Raw genomic sequence first — 21193 nt, forward strand, 5'->3', positions numbered from 1 at the left:
ACTAGTTTGCATGCCGCAAGCTAAAAAGATCCCGCAGGCCGCAATGAAGATCTCACGGGCCGCAACTAAGACCTGGCACGGCCAAATAAATAAATATTTTTTAAAAAATAAAATAAAACAGGACTAAATGTACCCTGGAGGTGAACTCAGCTTCTCTCTGTTTAGAATAGGCTTGGGTTCCCTCCTTCCCCCCGGGAAGGCACCCCAACTGATGCCGCCCCATGACCACACCTATGATTCCCCTTTGCTCCCAGCACTTAGGTTAGGGCTAGTGGTTTTGCCTCTTCCATCAGACTAGGGGCCCTCAGGTTCAGTCTGGCAGCCTCTCTGGGTCCTTAGCAGGTCACCATGCCGGGTGGTGGTGGTGGAGGTGGGTGGAGAGAGGTGGGGACAGAGATGATTCACGGAGTAATAGCAATAATAACTCTCATGCATGGAGGGCTATCTATCTGCTGAGCATGCTTCTAAGTGTTTTATATATTATTTCTTTATTTTTTTAAAAAAACTTTCTACTATAAAGTAAAACAGAGACAGAAAGTCAAATAAAACAAATAATGAACTACTGTAAAGCAAATACCCTTAGGAACACCACTCAGCTCAATAAACAGAACCTCACTGGTGACCCTGGATCCTCCCATGTGTCCCATCCCAATCAGAACCTCTTGTTTCCTTTCCTCACAAGACTAAACAATTATTTTAACTTTTTTAAATTGTGGTAAAATACATAGCATGGAATTTATTTTATGCCATTTTTAGCGTACAATTCAGTGGCATTAAACACATTCACATGGTTGTGCACCCATCAGCACTCTCCATCCCCAGACTTTTTTCATCTTCCCCAGTTGAAACTCTGTCCCCATTAAACAACACCCCATTTCCCCTCCACCAGCCCCTGGCAACCACCATTCTACTTTCTGTCTCTATGAATTTGACTACTCTAGGTCCTTCATATAAGCAGACTCATACAGTATTTGTCCTTTTGTGACTGTCTTATTTCACTTAGCATAGTGTCTTTAAGGTTCTTCCATGTTGCAGCATGTCAGAATTTCCCTCCTTTTTAAGGCTGAATAATATTCCACTGTATGTACGTACCACATTTTGTTTATCCATTCATTTGTCACTGGACACTTGGGTTGCTTCCACCTTTTGCCTATTGTGAATAATGTTGCCAAAACATGGGTGTACAAATATGTATCCTGACCTTTATAGTAAATACCTTATTAATAGTTTTATCATCCCATTGTGCATTTCCAAGCACTTTCATCTGGTCTTGACCATTCCTTACAATTTGATATTTCTTTTAGTTCTCTTTTAATATACACTTTAAAAATGCTATTTCTTGTCCTGGCAAACCCTGTACAATAGGTATTATTACTGCCCCCATTATGCAGATGAGGACACTGAGGTTTCTCAAGGCCAAAAAGCTAGAAGGTGGTGGAGCCAGAATTAAGATACAAATATATTGATTCCCACAAGTGCCTTTTTAACTACACTGGCCATTTTTTATAACTTTGGGTTCATTACATTAGCACAGACATTCAAGACCCTAGATGCATATTAGCATCACCTGGGCAGCTTTAAAAACAAAATCATGAAAGGGGGCCACCCTAAACCAATTAAATTTTAAATTTCTTGCTTGTGGGGTTCCAATGTGTTTGAAAAGCATTCCAAGGGATTCTAATAATGCATTAGCGGGACTTCCCTGGCGGTCCAGTGGTTAAGACTCTGAGCTTCCACTGAAGGGGGCGCTGGTTCCATCCCTGGTCGGGGAACTAAGATCCCGCATGCCCTAAGATCTCACATGCCGTGCGGTGCGGCCAAAAGTAAAATAAAAGCATTGGTACCTTCCTCATCCACCTGGGAAAGCCTTGATTATTTGATAAGCATGTACATTTCCATTCAGGACTTCCAATAAAAAAATTCAGGAAGTAACACTTGCCTATTTGAAGTTAGAAAAAAATCCCCATCAAAGCAGTCCTCTTGCACTTCAGATATACCCCTGTATATTTGATGAACCTAAGAGTCAGGCTTCAGTTGTCATAGCAACAAGACAGGTGGGAAAGGAATGACCAAATACACCTAGAAGCCTTAACTCCCCTCTGCCATCCTGCAATAAGCTGAGCCTTTGTTTCACCCATTCAGACAAGTTATTGATTAACTGAGCTTTTCTAGGGCAGATCCATGGAGGCTGCTCTCTGAGGCACTACTTGTTGTGGTTGTCATGACCTGACCAATTAGGGCCGCCTGGTCCTGGAGCAGTTGCAGTTCTAACTTCTTTCCCTGGAAGCAACAGACTGAAGTGCACTTGCAAGGATGAGGTCACGCTTTATGGGATTTTGTGCAAAAACAGAAAAAGAAGTTAGACTTAGCTGCCTAACTAACATTTTCTGGTTATCTTCTAACTTTAAGCAGCCACATTTCAGAGATGCATTCCCTGCGCCAACCATTACCTATTGCAGTAAATTGTTTGCAAAAATAGCCACTATGATTTCTCTTGCTGTACCCACACCCCCCATGCAATGTGACTTTGCAGCATCTTTCATCAAGAGATGAAGGCCTTGAGTCTGGGCTGGTCTTGGGACTTGTTTGGCCATTACGAGGTGGCAGAATTTGCAGTGTGCTAGTTCCAAGCCTCGGTGTCAAGGGGCTGGAAGACTTTTTTTTGCTCTCTTGGGATCCTTTCCATCATCACCATGATAACAAGCCCAGGTTAGCCTCCTGGAAAATGAGAGATCATGGGAAGCAGAGATGAGCACTTGAAGTGCCTCTAGATCAGCCAACTCAGCAGCTGACTGAGATGCACGGGTAAGCCCAGCCAAGACCAGAAGAACCAACCAGCAGAGCCCTGCCCCCAGGGCTAACCCACAGAGTCATAAGCCAAGTATTCATAAATGGTTATTGTCTTAAGCCACCAACTTTGGGGTGGTTTATTACACAGAAAAAGCCATGTGATATGTGTATATGCACTAACACAGTAAAGTCTTTATTTTCTTTTAAGTTTAAGAGACTTCAAACATTTACCGAGTGGATGTCCAGACTGTGATACAGAAATAAAGTGAGATTTCATCCTTACCCTTCAGAAATTAATAGAATCTTTCGAATAACAAGGCACCGTGGGCCTTTTGCCATCTGGACAAACCAGTTCAGACTTGCTGAGGAGTCCTAAGAAAGATTCAAATTGCCAAAACAATTCCACATGGCAATGATCTGAAGGTACTAGAGAGAGAAATTTGGGATTCACCAGTACAGAAGTGATGGGTAAAGCTAGGGAAGTGAATACATACTCTGGGAGACAAAGCATACATAGTCTAGTTTGGGGTGGAGGCTACTTCAGGTGACATAGTCATAGAAAGCCTCTCTGATGAGGTGACATTTGAGCTGAGACCCAAATGACAAGAAGGAATGCTCAAGGATCTAGCCAAAGAGAAAGGATTCCAAGCAGAAAGATCGGCAAGTGCAGAGGCCCTAAGGTGAGGAGACAAGCTCCTCAAGGAACAGAAGAGTTAGTGTGGCTGCACCAGGCTGATCAAGGGGCAAGCAGGAGAGGCAGTGGAGAGGTGGGCAGGGTCGGTCCTGCTGCCTGTGGTAAGGACTCTGGATTTTAAGTTAAGTGCAATAAAGAGGAAGTCACTGGGCTTCCCTCGTGGCGCAGTGGTTGAGAGTCCGCCTGCCGATGCAGGGGACGCGGGTTCGTGCCCCAGTCCGGGAAGATCCCACATGCCACGGAGCGGCTGGGCCCGTGAGCCATGGTCGCTGAGCCTGCGCGTCCGGAGCCTGTGCTCCGCAACAGAAGAGGCCACAACAGTGAGAGGCCCGCGTACTGCCAAAAAAAAAAAAAAAAAAAAGAGGAAGTCACTGAACAGTATCAGGCAGAAAAGTAGCATGATGTAAGGTACATGTTAAGGGAATCATGTTGTCTGCTGGGTGAAAACTGGATTATGGGGAGCAAGAGCTCTGGGTGCAGTTAGGAAACAGAACAGTCTTGAGGAGGATGGTGGAGGCTTGGAACTGGGGGTGGTGGGTCATGGAGAGAAGAGGGTGAGCTTGGGAAATAGAAACCAGTAAACAGAGAAGGCACTTTCAGTCTTCAGAACTCAGTATTATGAGCTCCTCAGATGAAACGTGCCCTTAACATAAACATGCTATAAATACATAATGACATGGATATCTTTAAAGGTGACATTTCACCCCATCATTTTTTAAATTTAAGTGGTAAGAAATGGGAAGTTGATTGAATTATTCCAGCTCTTCAAATCCTTTGAAGACTATGATGATTCCAAAGGGAAATGATTATGTTTGGTGATGAAAGTGTCAAAGTTTTCAGTTATGGACCAATTGAAATGGGGAGTAATTTTCCAAGTAGAATTTTCCCTTCCTTCTTTAGAGAAATTAATGCTGCTCAGTGATGTCATTATGGTAGAAACAGATAAAGAGATTGGTATGATATGAACTGGGTAGAGAGTGAGTTGCTTTCTATTGTATACTGAATGCAGTTGAAAATGTGGTCAATAGCGGGACCTGCCTTTTGAGTGTGTACTCTCTTCTGGGCTTGCTTTATGGCTAATCTGGTGTCATTTAGCATCGTACTCCTTGAACTCAAGAAACAGCATATCTGACAGGATGAATATCATATAAAAATATTGTGATTAAAGCTATTTCCCTTGGACACAGCCTCACTTTTGTGGTATGCCTGCCATAAATACTGAATGACTCTCATCATGAGAAAACACCAGACAAAACTAAATTGAGGGACGACCAGCCTGTCCTCTTCAAAATGTCAAGGTCATAAAGAACAAAGAAAGGCTGAGAACTGTTCCAGATTAAAGATAAATGTCAGCTATATGCAATGTTTGATTGGAGATGAAAGAACATTATTGAGAGAATTGTTGCAATTTGAATACGGGCTGTCTATTTGATCATCACATTTTACCAATATTGTAAAATAACCAGGATTTGATAATGGTATTGTAATTACAGAAGGGAATGTCCTTGTTCTTAGTATATGAGGGCTAAAGTTCTTAGGATATGAGAGGTAGAGAGTTATGATGTCTGAAGTTCTGAAGTGGTTCAGCAAGAAAAAAAAACAGGAAAACATACATAGAGATGTATGGCACAGCACATTTGGTAAATTTAGACAAAGGGTAAACAGGTGTTCATTGTTTCATTTTTGAAACTCTTCTGTAAGTTTGAAATATGTCGTTTAAATAGAACGTTTAAAAAGTTAAAAAAAGAAAAAGCCATTTTCCTTTACAGGTCACCTCACAGACCGTAGTTTCTATGTTGGGCAGACACCAAAATTAGGTATTTCTAACTGCGACTGCTCACACAGAAGGAAACCACAACAGCACAAGGAGAAACTGCTCAGGAATCATGGCAGAAGGTTCTGGGATTGCTCTCATCCAGACCTTCTGCGTGCTGATATCTGAACCTATTCTGTCCCATGTACAGCCTCAGTTCTCCTCCTTCTGGATTTTTTCAGGATCTCTCTGTTCTCCGTCTATGATTGTTCTCTGGTTTTCTCCCCTCCGCAGCTCTTTGAACGTCTGATGTCGTGCATTCTGCTCTGGGAATCATCTTTGATTTTAGCACCTTAAAAAAAAAGCCACCCGTAGTGAGTCGCTGTGGCACACTTAAAGACACTCCAAGCAGTGATTTACGTGCCGGGGCTACAGGACATGGAAGCGTGCCCCGCAAGGCACTCAAGAGGGCAGTGCAGCCCGAAGACTTGCAGGGAGGAAGGAGCACTGCTGAGAAGCTGCAGGAGCCATGTCCTCTGATGTTACTTTCTACGGAGCTGCAGTGGGATCCAGAAGAGCTGAGTTTCCATCTTAGCTGTGTCAGGGTCCAGCTCTGTGACCTTGGGCTTCTCCCTTAACCTCTCTGGGCTTCATTTTCCTTACCTGTAAAATGAATGCTGAGGCCCTCTTGGGTTTAAATTATTCATTATGACCCTTCAAATTCTCTGATGCAACACCCTCTTCATGACCTCATAGGGTGTTGCAACCTGAGGACTGTCCGTGAGATGTGAAATCATTGATGGATCACTGAGACATGGTGAGCAGGTTCTATGAGCCCAGGCCTGTTCACAGTGGTTACAATTCAGAATCCGGTATCAATCAGACCTACTTTCAAATAGTGGTTCTTCCTGTTCTTAGTTGCTCTCAGAATTTGGACAAGTTACTTACTCTGCCTAAAACTTCAATTGTCTCATCTGTAAAATGGGATCTGCAATGGTACTTATTCTAAAAGGTTATTGAGAAGATTAAATGAGATAATGCATAGAGTGCCACATAATGAGCATTCATTAAAAATCATATTTCTAAATACTATTAATGATGTTCTATTAGAATGTAAGAAAAATCCCTTCCATCCAGGATACTCTGATTGAAGTTACATGATTGAAATTCATTTAACAACCCGACAACAGTGCAGAAAGGCAAGAAATTTAGTGATAAAGGCTGTGTGGCAGAGACAGACAAGATTCTAGTAGGTGAAAAAGAAAGTTTTGGTCAGGATCGGAATTATTCCTGGCTTAAATATTCAAAGTACTACTAAGTACGGAACACCTTAAAAATATATATGTAAAATCTTATTTATTTTTAAAATGTATTAAATATAAAACTAATACATGGATACATCTAACTTGACAAAATAACTTGAAGTCATACAGAGTGAGGAAAAGTCTTCTTTATTGTTAACCAAGTCTCACCCTACTCCCCAGATGTAATCATTGTTATCAGTTGGGATGAGTTTTTTGAAAGATTTTGTCCTTCTAGTTATTTTTGTGTAAATATTCTAAAGCTGGGAAATAAAGGGCCTAGAGTTTGTGACTGTTATGTTGGTTAGTTGTTCCCTTTATCTCTATGAAATATCTCTTCGGGACTTCCCTGGCAATCCAGTGGTTAAGTCTCCGTGCTTCCAATGCAGGGGGTGTGGGTTCAATCCCTGACCGGGGAACTAAGATCCTACATGCTGTGCAGTGCGGCCAAAAAAAAAAGAAAAAGAAAGAAGAAATATCTCTTGTTCCTTGAATGCTTCTCAATTCTAACTTTGCCTAGAAATGTTGTTTTTCAGTTCTATTTTGGTACCATTTACCTCCTATAGCTTTTATATTTATTTATTTATTTTCAACCTTTTGACATGCTTATACTACTGATACATCTCTTGTTCATAACACAAGAGTTGGGCCTCTTCAACTTGAGTGATGTGTTTCTTTAGTTCTGTGATTTCTTTTTCTAGTATTGCTTTCAGAGCTCTCACTCCATTCACTCTATTCTCTCCTAAAATTCTTATTAGATGTTGGCACTTCTGACTTGTTCCTCCAAACCCCTTAATTTTTCTTCTATACCCCATAATATTTTTGCTTTTTAAATCCTGCATTCTGGTAGAATTCCTCACCTTAGTCTTCCAGGCCACTGGTTCATGTTACACCAATGTCTATTTTGCTGTTCAGCCCATTACTTAGCTGTTAATTTCAACAATACATTAAAAAAAAAATTTCCTAGACCTCTAACTGAGCACTTTTTATGGCTACAATATCTTCTTAGATTTGTCTTAGAATAGGGATTATAATCATTCCCAAACCTTTTTCTGTTTACCGTATTAACTCTGTTTCTTTCTTTCTTTTTTTTTTTTTGCAGTACTCTGGCCTCTCACTGTCGTGGCCTCTCCCATTGCAGAGCACAGGCTCCAGATGCGCAGGCTCAGCGGCATTGGCTCACAGGCCCAGCCGCTCTGCGGCATGCAGGATCTTCCCGGACCGGGGCACGAACCCATGTCCCCTGCATCGGCAGGCGGACTCTCAACCACTGCGTCACCAGAGAAGCCCAACTCCGTTTCTTAATTTGTTGAGTTTGGTGCTGCTTTTTCCACTTGTTGATCCACTCAAATGTTTGCATATTCTTGCCGATTTCCTATTGCCCCAACTCTGTGACTATTTTGTCTTCGCCATGACAGCCCATTCAATGATTCATTCATTATGTTGGGTAAGGGGGATCTGCTTCTAGGTGGGGTGGACCACAGCCTCTCTCCAGGTTTGGGAGTAGCAGGTGGGCACAGGATGTGTTGTTCAGCAGGGCACACCACCTTCTGGACAGGAGCAACTTCCAATACGTTTGGTCACCATCCTCCTGAGTGTTGGCCCTCCTGTGCCATCTGAATGCCAGGTTCTTCTGCTCAGACTAAGATGGTCCTGTTGAGCACTTTCTAGCCCCGCCGAGAGTTGGAGGGGGAAGAGGAGTCAACCGTTCGGTTTGTCTGTTGGTGGCATCCCAGCCAGCGATCCAGAAGCCCCCACACCCCAGGTCCCCTCCCACTCCTGTCTTTGCCACCTCTAGGCTGGAAGCGCCCCACATTGTACAGAAGTCCTCTCCTACATGGGTTTTCACTTTGTATGGTACAATTTTACTTTCCTTCTGATCTACCAAAAAAACCTCTTCTTGTTTTCCATCCTGATTATATATTTATTTTTAAATACATATTTCTCCTATAATTTCTAAGATGGTGCCATGGGAAGAAGTTACAGAGTATTGTCGGGAGACTATCTCTTTCTGAAGCGACTTTAAAAACTGTTTTTTTAAGTTTTATTCTCAAAGAACACAGGAAATAGTGTTGTATTTATTTATTACAACGAGTTATCTTTATATTCTATCAGGGTTATATTTCAACTCCTTGAAAGCATATTCATTATAGAGATGCTCTTGTGAAAAGAGAAATCTTTGAAGAATGCCAAGGGTTATCTTGGCAGAAACCCACAGTAAACAGAGCTCTGGCTCAAAAAGACCACAATAAGCAGTTTTCCAGATAAATGACCCTGTAAGAGGAGGCACAATTCTGCATCTGACAGTGTTGCGTGTGTGTGTTGCACGTGCATGCATACGTGTTTGTGTTCTTAATAGAAAGTCTTATTTGCAATTTCATGTTAATTAGTGACCAGTTATTGGCCAAGACTTGATATTAAATTAGGAAATAAGTGTAATGAGAACTTGTATCCATCCCATGAGGAAGATTCTCTTACGGAGAAAACAAAATATAACTTCTGCCTTTTCCTCCATAAAATAGCAAATTCAGCATTAAGGTTCAGCTCTCTTGTATATAAAGTCTAGGTTTCAAAAGAAACCTCTGACCATTTACTCTGACTGGCAATAGTATGTTCTCCCCTCTTGAACTCACTTCTATGCTTATCATTCATTCTTACATTCACTGTAGTAGCTAATTTTTGCTTTGCAATAAACCACCCTAACTATTATGGGGCTTAAAACAACAGTCATTTATTTAGCTCAGGCATTGACCGGGTGCTCTTCTGTCTGGGTGGGGCTTGGCTGAGCCCAGGTGGCCTCACTCACGCATCTGTGGTCAGTGGGTGATTTGGCCGAGGGCTGCTGGGCTACTGGCAGAGGTGATGGGGATACTGGTCTGACTGGTCCACTCATCTCTCATCAGCTTGCAGCCTAGCTTCCACTCCTTCACGGGGAGGCTGGGACCCAACAGCAGAAAGAGGGTAAAACCGAAAGCATGCGCCCCCCTGAGGCCTGAGCTTGCCTCACACTTGTTAATGTCCCATTGGTTAAAGCCAGTCAGTCACAAGGTAAAGAATATATTCTAGGAGTGAAAGAGGGAAAGAATTTGTGGCCATTTTGCAATCTATCAAGTCACATTATAGTTAATTCTATGAATTCAATTTACCCAGACACATTTAAGATTTCTCCACAAAATTCAAGCGACGAAGAAAAAAATATCATGGGGAAATTACAGCAATTACATAGTAATTTCTTATTCTGAAATAACATGAGATTGGGTAGGAAGACTGAGCTCTAGACCCAGTCCACCATTTTTTTTTTTTATCAATGTGATTTTGGGCAAATCATGTAGTTTCAGAATTAGATTTTTTAACATTTAAAATGAAGGGGTTGGGACTTCCCTGGTGGCGCAGTGGTTAAGAATCCGCCTGCCCATGCAGGGGACAGGGGTTTGAGCCGTGGTCTGGGAAGAGCCCACATGCCGCGGAGCAACTAAGCCCGTGCGCCACAACTACTGAGCCTGTGCTCTAGAGCCCACATGTCACAACTACCGAAGCCCACGTGCCACAACTACTGAAGCCCACACACCTAGAGCCCGTGCTCCGCAACAAGAGAAGCCACCGCAATGAGAAGCCCGCGTACCGCAGCAAATCGTAGCCCCCACTAGCCAGAACTAGAGAAAGCCCGTGCAGCAACGAAGACCCAACGCAGCCATAAATAAACAAATAAATAAATAAATAAATAAATTTAATTTTAAAAATAAATAAAAAACAAAATGAAGGGTTTGGACTGGATTATCTCTGAGGCCTCTCTTCTCACTTCATTATTAATAAGAAGAAATTTGACATAAGGTGTATAAAAGCAAACAAATTCTTTAGCTGGAAGAATTTACATAAACAAAAATCCTTCTGCACTCAGCAAAAGTATAGGAATTTCTATTCCAAGAATAGAAGTATTCTATTTGGACATACTTAATACAATAAGTATTCCCAGATTTGGACTTTGAATACTTAATCCCCAAAGAAAAACTTTCATCTCTCTTTCTCCAGCCTGTCCACTCCATCTTTGACCAGATTTCCTATGACAAGATCAAACCAATGGATTTGGGCCTGACCTTCCTGCCTTGCTGTGCTCTCCCACCTTAGGTTACCTTTGACCTCGTTGAGACAGACTGTGTCCTCTACCTTCTTCATGTTCCTAGAAGTTAGTGTCACATGTCAATCATCAATAAACTTTGGTTGAATGAATGGAATACAATTGAGCTGATTTTCCACACTGAGTAGATTCTGCCTATGTTTCCTTGAGGACCAGAACAGCACATTTTGGGGAAAGCTGGAAAACAGTGGCAGCTACATCTACAGGCTCAGTTAGAGGCTTTCTACCACCAACATAAAGCGATTTGCTATGGCCATGGGAGTGGGAATGCACTTTGCTCTGTAAGATGGAGGAGCCTTGCATTCTCCAGAACACGAATCAGAGATCCCATTCTGTTTGGAATAGAAGAAGGTGGTAAGGAACTCAAAGTTCAGCCAGCACCTGGGCATCACTGATCTGGAGCACGAAAGGCACTTGAACCTCAGCTCTCTAAGGCTGAGCCTAGGACTGGTGCCAGCCCTCTCAGCAGCAGGGAGGCAAGTCCGTTCATGCAGCCCTGTTGTCTACACGTGTATACTCCAGCCCATCTCCCATCAACGGCACGAGCACCAGGAGGGAGACGGGGAGGAAAACAGTCTCATCATATTCTCCCAACAAAACCAGCATTTGGATAATCAGCAGGTGACCAGCGATATTTTTTTGAAAGTCATTGACTTTCCATCCAAGGTCTGTCATTATTCTGTCCTGGGTTTTGGCCAAGATTATCTCTGAAAGTAAAAGATGGAAATAAGCAGACTCATACTGAACAATGGGATTTCTTCCATTTAACTTAAATAAGCAACAAAAACAACAGCAAAATTCAATAGCAAAGGAAAAAAAATCCCAGTCATTTTCATTGACTCACGATAGAGCTACTAAATTTAATGCAAGATAACTTATTGATTAACCCAGTGAAGTAGGTACTAGAAACGAGTCTTGCAGGGGAAACAAAATATCTGATTTGGGAAAAATTATATTCAAGAGATTCATGTTCATCTTAAACCTCAAAGTGTGACTAGTAATGAAAATTTGAGGGCTTAAGCTTGTGATTAAAATTGATTTAGGAGTGGCCTTACCCAAAGCCAAGAAAATGCAGTAGGAGTCCTTATTATCTCTCTTGCATGGCTGTTCTCCAGTTAATTAATTAACCCTTAATTGTTCCACACCATACTCCTGTGAGAGGGAAAGCTGGTGAAGTCCTGCCATCTTAATGAGAAAGAACGGGAGGGGCCTCCCTGGTGGCGCAGTGGTTGAGAGTCCGCCTGCCAATGCAGGGGATACGGGTTCGTGTCCCGGTCCGGGAGGATCCCACATGCCGCGGAGCGGCTAGGCCCGTGAGCCATAGCCGCTGAGCCTGCGCGTCCGGAGCCTGTGCTCCGCAACGGTAGAGGCCACAACAGTGAGAGGCCCGCGTACCGCAAAAAAAAAAAAAGCAAGGAACGGGAGGCAATGGGATGTAAAATGATCTCTTAAGTCATAGAAGGATCCATGTTAGAACCAGTGCAGAACACACGTCCTCCCAGCTTCCTCTCCTGTGCAAAGAGGGGCGTCTCTGAGTAAGCAGATGGTTGTCCTTTGTTCTCCACCAAAGGCAGGCTTTTTTTTTTTTTTTTTTTTTTTTTTGCGGTTCGCGGGCCTCTCACTGTTGTGGCCTCTCCCATTGCGGAGCACAGGCTCCGGACGCGCAGGCTCAGCGGCCATGGCTCACGGGCCCAGCCGCTCCGCGGCATGTGGGACCTTCCCAGACCGGGGCACGAACCCGTGTCCCTGCATCGGCAGGCGGACTCTCAACCACTGCGCCACCAGGGAAGCCCTAAAGGCAGGCTTTTTGACTTAAAGCAAGAGGAAGTTAGACTCTGCACCACATTTTCTGCAGCCTTTCAAGACAAGCAGCTATGATGCCATGTACAATAGTACCTGGATTTCCCAGTGTTGACTATTTACAAAGGGTTTGAAAAGGAGTGAGAAAAATGGCTGTATGTAAACATACACTGATCTTTATTTTCTTATGACTGGCTGCCTTCCAAAGGGAACTAGAAATTAAAAGTTGGGAGCAGATTTTCAGAGTACTGTGAAGGTAATGCATTGTGATTTCCCAGCCACATTTACAAACATTTTTAACTGGTTCTTCCTCAATGTCTCAAGGGATGGAAGTAAATAAAGTAAATGTTTTGGTGGATATAATACACTATTGGGTCCTAAAGCTCTTTAGTTCAAGATTAAGAAGACTAAGAGAAATTGTAATCGGAATAAATCCGGAAAACTGGAAGGAGTAGGTGCTCTTAATAAGTTTGCAGATAGACCGTGAAATCCCATTTGAAGAGCAGGAACAACTTGACTCCTAGCGCTACCTTCATTCAAATTCATGGAAGGATAAATCAACAGTGTTTGAAGTGCCTCAGAGCAAGTATGTATGTGACAAGCACAAAAGAATTACTGAAGGCAGGAATCCAGCTCTGTGTGGCAGGTTTACTGAAATCCACTTTATTCACCTTTGAACCATTCAAGGGAAAAAAAAGAAAGAAAGAAAAATATAGTATAAGCAGATGTTTCCTTTTCAATATTTTCAGCAAACGCTCTGAGCAATTGGACACAGCTGCTTCCTTTGGCCCACACAGGCCACCATTATACTGCAGGTGGTGGATGGCTGGATAACAAACAACATGGGGGATGCTTCGGTGTAGTTCACCCGCCACACTACTCGGGCACTCAGAGTTCAGACCTTCTTGTGAATCTTGATGTTGCTGGGGAAAAGGAACCTTCCAGCCCCAGCTTAGAGGGATGAAGTTAAGGTCCCACTATCTTGGTCAAAGGAATCAAATCGTCTTCCCAGCTGTCATGGGATGACTTGTGTCCATGCCCTTCCCTCTTTCATACGTTCAGAAAGTGACTCTATTTGGAGATGGGGTTTTAAAGAGGTGATGAAATTAAAATTATGCCAAGAGAGTAGGCCCTAATCCAGTTTGACTGGTTCCCTTATAAGAAGAGGAGATTAGGACACAGAGACATCAGGGATACACAGCACAGAGCAAAGGCCATGTGAGGACATGGAGAGAAGCTGGCCATCTGCAAGCCAAAGAGAGAGGCCTTGGGAGAAACCACATCTTCAAGGACTTCCAGCGTCCAGAATTGTGAGAAAATAAAATTCTGCTGTTTAAGCCACCCGGTCTGTGGTACTTTGTTAAGCAGCCCAAGCAGACTAAGGCACCAGCTCTTGATCCTGCACTCACCTGCGGAGGAGCAGACCCCTTATATCCAGGCAAGCAATAGGAGAAATGTTTGTTGAATGAATGAATGAATGAATGAATGAATGAAATGGACATGCCTCTCCTTCAGTTTCCTTATTTCTCTAAAAGAGGCACAGTTCCAGTAACTCCCATCACAGTACTGTGGTTGGACATACCCATCAAGGGCTTAGCACATTGTGGCCGGCACATGGGAAACCCATAAAAGTGTTTGCTCTTATGACCTTTACTATTAAGCTTTGAATAGTTTTCATCTTTCGGTGGCTTTATAGACCATGAGCCTTAACGTAGGCAGTGAGATGCATTCTTGAGCACCGGGAGCATTTTACTTCATGCAGTTCCATTAGAACTCGGGCTGTTTTTCTCTATTATGCTCAGTTGGTTTGTGGACCAGAAAAATCACAGAAATTAGAAATGGATGCGACGGGTCCCATCACATCTGTCTCATTCTTTGATGGTTGGATTAGGTTGTTTTATGACTGTTTGGTGTTTTATATCAGGAGTGGGAATGGAGGGAAGGAATGAACCCATATTCTTTACTTTCCCCACTCTTCCACCTCTAGAGTCCCCGCAAATGCACTGGACCCAAAGCAGGCAGAGCTTGGGTCTGGACTGTGCGTTGGGTGGAAGAGGGTGGGGTGGGAGAAAGGCCAATTTCCTACCACAATGCTTATAGTATAATGAGTGTTAGAACATTCACGATTTTTGTCTTAACGCTTCCAATATGGACTAGAGTTTACTTCTCCTTGCTCAAAACTTTCCTTAGCTTCACACGATTACATTAGTTATCCCCCTCCCTTCTACAGCACAAGCCCCCTGGTTAAGCTAACAGAGCCAACTCTTGGGATCCCTGTATTTCATGATTATGGAGCCAGCCTTCTTCATGCTCCATTAATCTGTCAAACCAGCCTCAGACTTGGGCTGCAATCAAAGTGTTTCCAATTTTAACCTGTCTGCCTGCCATGAAGCTTTGTTTATGTGATGCTGTCTTGGAGGGCCCCATGCCCCTTTTGTGTCCCTGTGTCAACTTCATTTCATCACTGCATTATTATTAATTTGAGATTTCTCACTGCTGATTACCTATGTTTGCCCGCATCCGGCATCCCTGTCAGGTCAGGAGCTTGCGAGAGCTCGCCTGGCAGGGTTTGCATTTTCTGTAACCCATGTGTGAGCAGAGAGTGCTTACTAACTAAGTGACGGGATTAGAGGGGCCAGTCACCCATCCATGTCTACCTTTGATCCCCCCGCCCATCTGTAGCACCACGATTGTTTATTTTCTCCCTTGATTATTCTTTTCTGAGCAGTCAGTGTAGTGTAGCACGTTGAAATTGACAAGTATGCCATTGAGAGCTAAGGCAGAGAGGGAGAGTGTTTCAAGTTTTAGATTTTGATGCCGTGTGCCTCCAGGAAAAGCTAACAGGGCAGGTTCGGCTGTTAGGTGGGTGGGGAACACGGCACACAAAGGATGCATGAGCTCACAGCAGCAGCCATAATAAGGTGCATCGAGGCAGGTGCCAACGAGGGAAGAGAAAAGGGGGAACTTGTCCCAGCCAACTGTCAGCCCTGAAAGCAAAGGTTGCCAGCCAGGAGAGCTGTTGACAAGGGAAGGGAGAAAGAGGATGATGGACGAGAAGGTGAAGGAGAAATCTAGAAAGTACGGCTGCAGCACAGCCTCCCGCCTCTCACCTCTTCAGGAAAGGATGCTCTGGCCCACCACACACTGCTTTCCCCCCAGGACGTGGGACACATGGATAGTCAGCTCAGGCACAGAGGGCTGGCTGGTCCCAGGGTCCCCTCCCTGGCAATCAGAATTTCCTACCGTGAACTAAAGTCAAAGAATTTTCTTCTAGTCTTTCCAATGGAATCATAGAAGCATAGGATATTAGAGCTACAAGCAAGTTGGAGATTTTCTTATAAACCCTTCATTTCACACTGCCCAGTAGCACACAGGGAAGTTGGAATGGGTGATTACCCCCTGTTTGCCAACCACAGCTTGCCATTTGTGTTTGTTTTCTAGCGTGCTTTTTATTGAACTTTAACATCCTCAGATATAATTGTCCAAATCGTAAGTGCATGGCTCAGTTTGTGTTTCACAAAGGGAATACATCTACCCATGGAACCAGCATCCAGAGTAAGAAATACAATGTCCCCAGCACTCCAGGGGCCCTCATTCTGACTCTTTCCCAGGGCAACCCCCTACACCTCAGGCAACCTCCATCCTGATTTCTAATTTCTAATCCATTTAGCAGTTTTTGAAATGTATATAAATGAAACCAAACAGTAAGACCCATTTTATGTTTGGTTTTTTCCACTCAACATTATATTTGTGAGATTTATCCATGTTGTTGCATGTAGCAAGAGTTGGCCCATTTTTGTTGTCATATAATATTCCATTGTGTGAATATATACTTACTCAATGTCTTTATCCATTAAACTATTGAAAGACATGTGGGTACTTTCCAGCTTGGGAATACGATGAGTAGTGCTCTGAACCTTCTAGTGCATGTTGGTTGCTTTGTTGTTGCTGATTTTGCATATCTTTATGCATGTCTATTGAGCATTAAACTTGGAGTGGAGTGCTGGGTCATAAAATATTCCTACATTCAGCTTTAGTGGATACGGTCAAACAGTTTTTTGTTTTGTTTTTTGGGGTTTTTTTTGTGGTACACGGGCCTCTCACTGTTGCGGCCTCTCCCGTTGCGGAGCACAGGCTCCGGACGTGCAGGCTCAGCGGCCATGGCTCACGGGCCCAGCCGCTCCGCGGCATGTGGGATCTTCCCGGACCGGGGCACGAACCCATGTCCCCTCCATCGGCAGGCAGACTCTCAACCACTACGCCACCAGGGAAGCCCGGTCAAACAGTTTTCAAAAGTGGTTTGCTCTGCCTGGGGAACTCTCCATTGCCTTCCTCCTACTTACTATCTTTCTAACTGCCTGCTCCTTCTTACCTTTAGGTCTATAAAATCTTTCCCTCCACCTCTGCTTTTTTCTTTCTTTCTTCCTCTGGTAGATTGCATTTTCAAAGATGGTCACATAGAAGATTCACATATCACCCACCTTCCGATGGCCCAAGACACTGAAGCTCTGAAGGCAGCCCAAATATCCTCAGAAGAGTCCCCCCAGGAGAAATAAGCTTAACCATGATGGCATCATCAAGTTCCCCCTGACCTCTGAGTCAGCCATGTGAAGGAGATGGAAGACAACAACTCACTTGTGTTCATTGTGGATGTCAAAGCCAAACAGTGCCAGATCATCAGGCTGCGAAGATGCTCTATGACCTTGATGTGGCCAAGGTCAACACCAGATCAGGCCTGATGGAGAGAAGAAGACATATGTTCGATTGGCTCCCTTCTATGATGCTTTGGATGTTGCCAACAAAATTGGGTTCATCTAAACTGAGTCCAGCTAACTCTAAATATAAATTTTTTCACCATAAAAAAAAAAGATGGCCATAATGGTAGCCTCCTTTCCACAAGCTTTCTACAGTGTGAATTTACCATTCCTACAGCAAAAAATAGAATTCAGTTTCCTTTCACTTGAATCTAGGCTGGCCTTATGATTCACTTGTAACCAACAAGAAAACGTTAAAAAGTTTTGTTGTGTGATTCTCCAGTCTAGGTCCAAAAAGGCCATGAAGTTTCCACCTAATTTTCTTGGGATGCTTGGTCTGGGGGAACCTGGCCCCTGTGTAAGAAATCCAACTGCCCTGAGACCACCAGGCTGGAAACACTCTGCCTCGTCGCTCCAGTTGATGGTCCCTTGTGAGCTCAGTCTTTTAGCCACTCCTGCCCCCAGACACGTGAGTTCAGCTGTTGGGAGCCTCTAGACCAGCCCACCCACCAGCCAAGTCCCACAGAGTGTTTCAGTGGCTCTAGGAGTAGAAGAATCACCCAGCCACACCCTGACTCTGAATTCCTGACCCACAGAGTCCATGAGATATAATCAAACAGTTGTTGTTTTAAACCGTTAAGTCTGGGGGTAGTTTGTTATCCACAGTAGCTACTCACAACTCACAAACATTGACTTATTGGGCTGACACCGCCGAGAGATCGGAAGCTCTGTGAGAGCAGGTGGCACATCTGTGCTGCTCACTGCCAGGTCTTGAGCAGTTAACACAGGATGCTCAATGTTAAAGGGGTTCAATAAAGGTAACAGGGTCCCAAAATCTTAGTGCACAGACTTCTGGGCTACCCTGCACTGAGTGAAGCAAGGGAGGAGCTCTTGTCTTAGCCACTTGTAATGGAATCTGACATTTGCAATTTCAGTCGTGAGGAAATAACTTAGAACTAATTTCTTTCAGGTTTCTAAGCTGACCAGTCTTATTTAGAACTTTCTACTGAATTGATAAAATGTATTATAAGCTATATTAATATCTTTCAGTAGCTGAAGTAATTTGGTAATTTTAAGTGTCGGAAAGTAGCTTCATACTAAAGCTGAAAAAAAAAGGCTGTGATTAAAGGGAGACTATCCAATATCAATAAGAGATAAACACTATTTCTTATTTTTTTCACCATCCATTTTAATAAAGTCATTAACCCATGTGATGATGTTTCTGCCAGGGGATATTGAAGAAATTTACACATTCACCTTAAACAAAATAGAATAGGAAGTACCAGCCTCATTTACATAATTGTTTTGGATTCCCCAGATAGAAATAATTTTCAGGGTTGTCTTGTCTGAACATAATCTGCAATTTAAACTGGAGGCTTCATTTTTTTTCTTTCAAATTGTGATAAGAATCCAAACTGTCTCATAATGTTAAATCTTGCATGAAATGTTTTATACATATCCTGGTCCCTTGTTGCAAGATGATTCTGACACCCTAAAATTAGAATGTGAACATGACATCTCTTTATTTCTTCAGAACCCTTCTCTGAAGGTATCTGAAAATGCTACCAGCCGCTAATTCTTCTCTCAGCTAGGTTTCAAGATATTTTCTTCTTGAATTTTTTTTTTTTTTTTTTTTGTGGTACGCGGGCCTCTCACTGCTGTGGCCTCTCCCGTTGCAGAGCACAGGCTACGGACGCGCAGGCCCAGCGGCCATGGTTCACGGGCCCAGCCGCTCCGTGGCATGTGGGATCTTCCTGGACCAGGGCACGAACCCATGTCCCCTGCATCGGCAGGCGGACTCTCAACCACTGCGCCACCAGGGAAGCTCTCTTCTAGTATTTTTTTAAATATGTGAGTTTTTCAGAAATAGACTCACAGACATAGAAAACTAACTTATGGTTATCAAAGGCAGGGGGGAGGGATAAATTAGGAGTTTGGGATTAATAGATACACACTACTATATATAAAAAGATAAACCACAAGGACCTATTGTATAGCACAGGGAACTCTATTCAATATCTTGTAATAAGCTATAATGGAAAAGAATCTGAAAAAGAATATATATATATATCTGATTCAGTTTGCTATCCACCTGAAACTAACACAACATTGTAAACCAGCTATACTTCAATTTTAAAAAGTGAGTTTTTGACATCTGACTTCTGATATGACCCTCAAGAGGTGAATTTGGTTATAAAGGAGTGATGCTTGTTTCACAGTTCATCTAACCAAAGTTTGGGTGTTATAATGCTCTTAATATAGCTACGTAACCAGGTTGTGCAATGCTACTCACAAAACCAGAAAAGCTCCTTTCTTCCCTTCTTTTCTTTCCCAGTCCTACTTTCAATGACTGTTTTCTCCAAATCACTCAGGAAACCATTGAGGACCATTAACAGGCTATTGGAAAGCCCAGAGCAACCGCCCAAGGACAGGAAAATGCACGGGCTCTTTTAGAACCTGGGAAAGAGCCTGCAGATCATTGCCACTGAGCTGGCATTAGAAGATTTCCTTCTCACGGTGTAATGTATAGTAGCCATTGTTCAGTGATTAATAGAACACTACAAGCCCCCTGTCTTTAGGTCTCTGCATTTCCTGTGGTATTTTCTGCCCAGGTAGTGTCTTTGAAAAGTCTTATCTTACCCTTTTTCAATAGTTATAATGAGCTCTTAGCCAGATCCACTTATATAATACAGTATTGCCATCCTCATTATCATCAAACAGAGTTAATCAATTGCTCAGATGACCAAACTAATGTGCAGGGCAGCTTGTCTTTTGCTATTCAGAAATGTTTTTATTTAGTTTATATTCTCTTTTAATGCTTTAAGGATATTCTCTTTGTATTCTCTCTAACTCCTTAACTGAGGCAGGACTATTTACATTCCTTCAAATTTTTATATCTACATAATAAAATACTGCTTTTCTGTGATTGCTTAATATTATTTCTTACACTTATGTGCATCTTCCTAACACATCACATTTGTTCAGTGTTGCCTAATTATCCATGAAGCTTCATTCACTTATTCAATACATATTTATTATCATCCACTTTTCTGGTTACTGAAGGTACTTCAGTGAACAAAGCAAAGAAATATCCCTACCCTCAAGAAGCTTACATTATTTTAAAGTTGCTGCACTTTTAGGTGATCTTTTAAAATAAAAATCCCCAGCTTAAAAAACAAATATGTTTGGCCTCTTTATCCATATGTCCAAGCTATAGCTAGCATTTGGAAATAACACTTATGAACCAGTTATTTGGTGCCTGGCAATGTGCTGATTACGTCACATTTTGCTCACTTAATACTCACAATAACTCCAGAAGGAGGTACTGTTATGATCCCTAGTTTACAAATGACGACAGTGAGGCTCAGAGAGATTAGTTAAGGGGAAGATATAAAATTTGATTTTTCTTAGTTCTCAACAACCATTTTACATTCTAGATGATAGTTTACACACATTTCATAAGTGGATGAATGAATGCATGTACGTTTTGGAATTCCCGTTCAGCTTGCCATTAAACACCAACAACTTGATGACGTTAGAACAGTCAACCCATTCTGTGGGGAGAGAAGAAGGTGGGAAGGGTGGTAGGGAATTGATTTTTTTTTTCAGTGAGTTTAGGCAGATGATTTTGTCGGTGTTTGGTTATTACTGGAGGTGGTTGCCTTATCAGGTGAGAAGCTGGACAGAGACATCAATTCCCTCCACTTTGGGCCTCAAATTAGCTGCCTCTGGGATTCAAGCTCTTCAGTAAAGCGTTGGAGAAGAGTTCCCTCAGAGCCCCAAGAATTAGAGAAGACTTGAGGGGTGGATACTGGCCACCCTGAAGGTAATGGTAAACTGGGGGCAGCCTGAGCTCAGAGAAGGATGAAACCAGGGCATCTGCCCCTACATTCAGCATTAGGAGCTGCACTTGTAAAACTTTTCAGAGGGGCCCCAACTTATGATGGTTCGACGTATGATTTTTTT

The 21193-nt window shown here is 42.9% G+C and overlaps 1 long non-coding RNA gene across 2 annotated transcripts in view; it reads right to left on the reverse strand.

Annotated features, from left to right (window-relative positions):
* LOC309817527 overlaps nt 1–21193 on the reverse strand; it is an 80902-nt gene that overhangs the window by 58453 nt on the left and 1256 nt on the right. For both annotated transcript variants that reach the window (XR_014296137.1, XR_014296138.1), the window contains exon 2: nt 17109–17208. This is a non-coding gene — a long non-coding RNA (uncharacterized lncRNA). The remainder of the gene's footprint in view (nt 1–17108; nt 17209–21193) is intronic.

This window comes from Mesoplodon mirus (assembly GCF_964341445.2).
Source record: "Mesoplodon mirus genome assembly, chromosome: 15".
NCBI lineage: Eukaryota > Metazoa > Chordata > Mammalia > Artiodactyla > Ziphiidae > Mesoplodon > Mesoplodon mirus.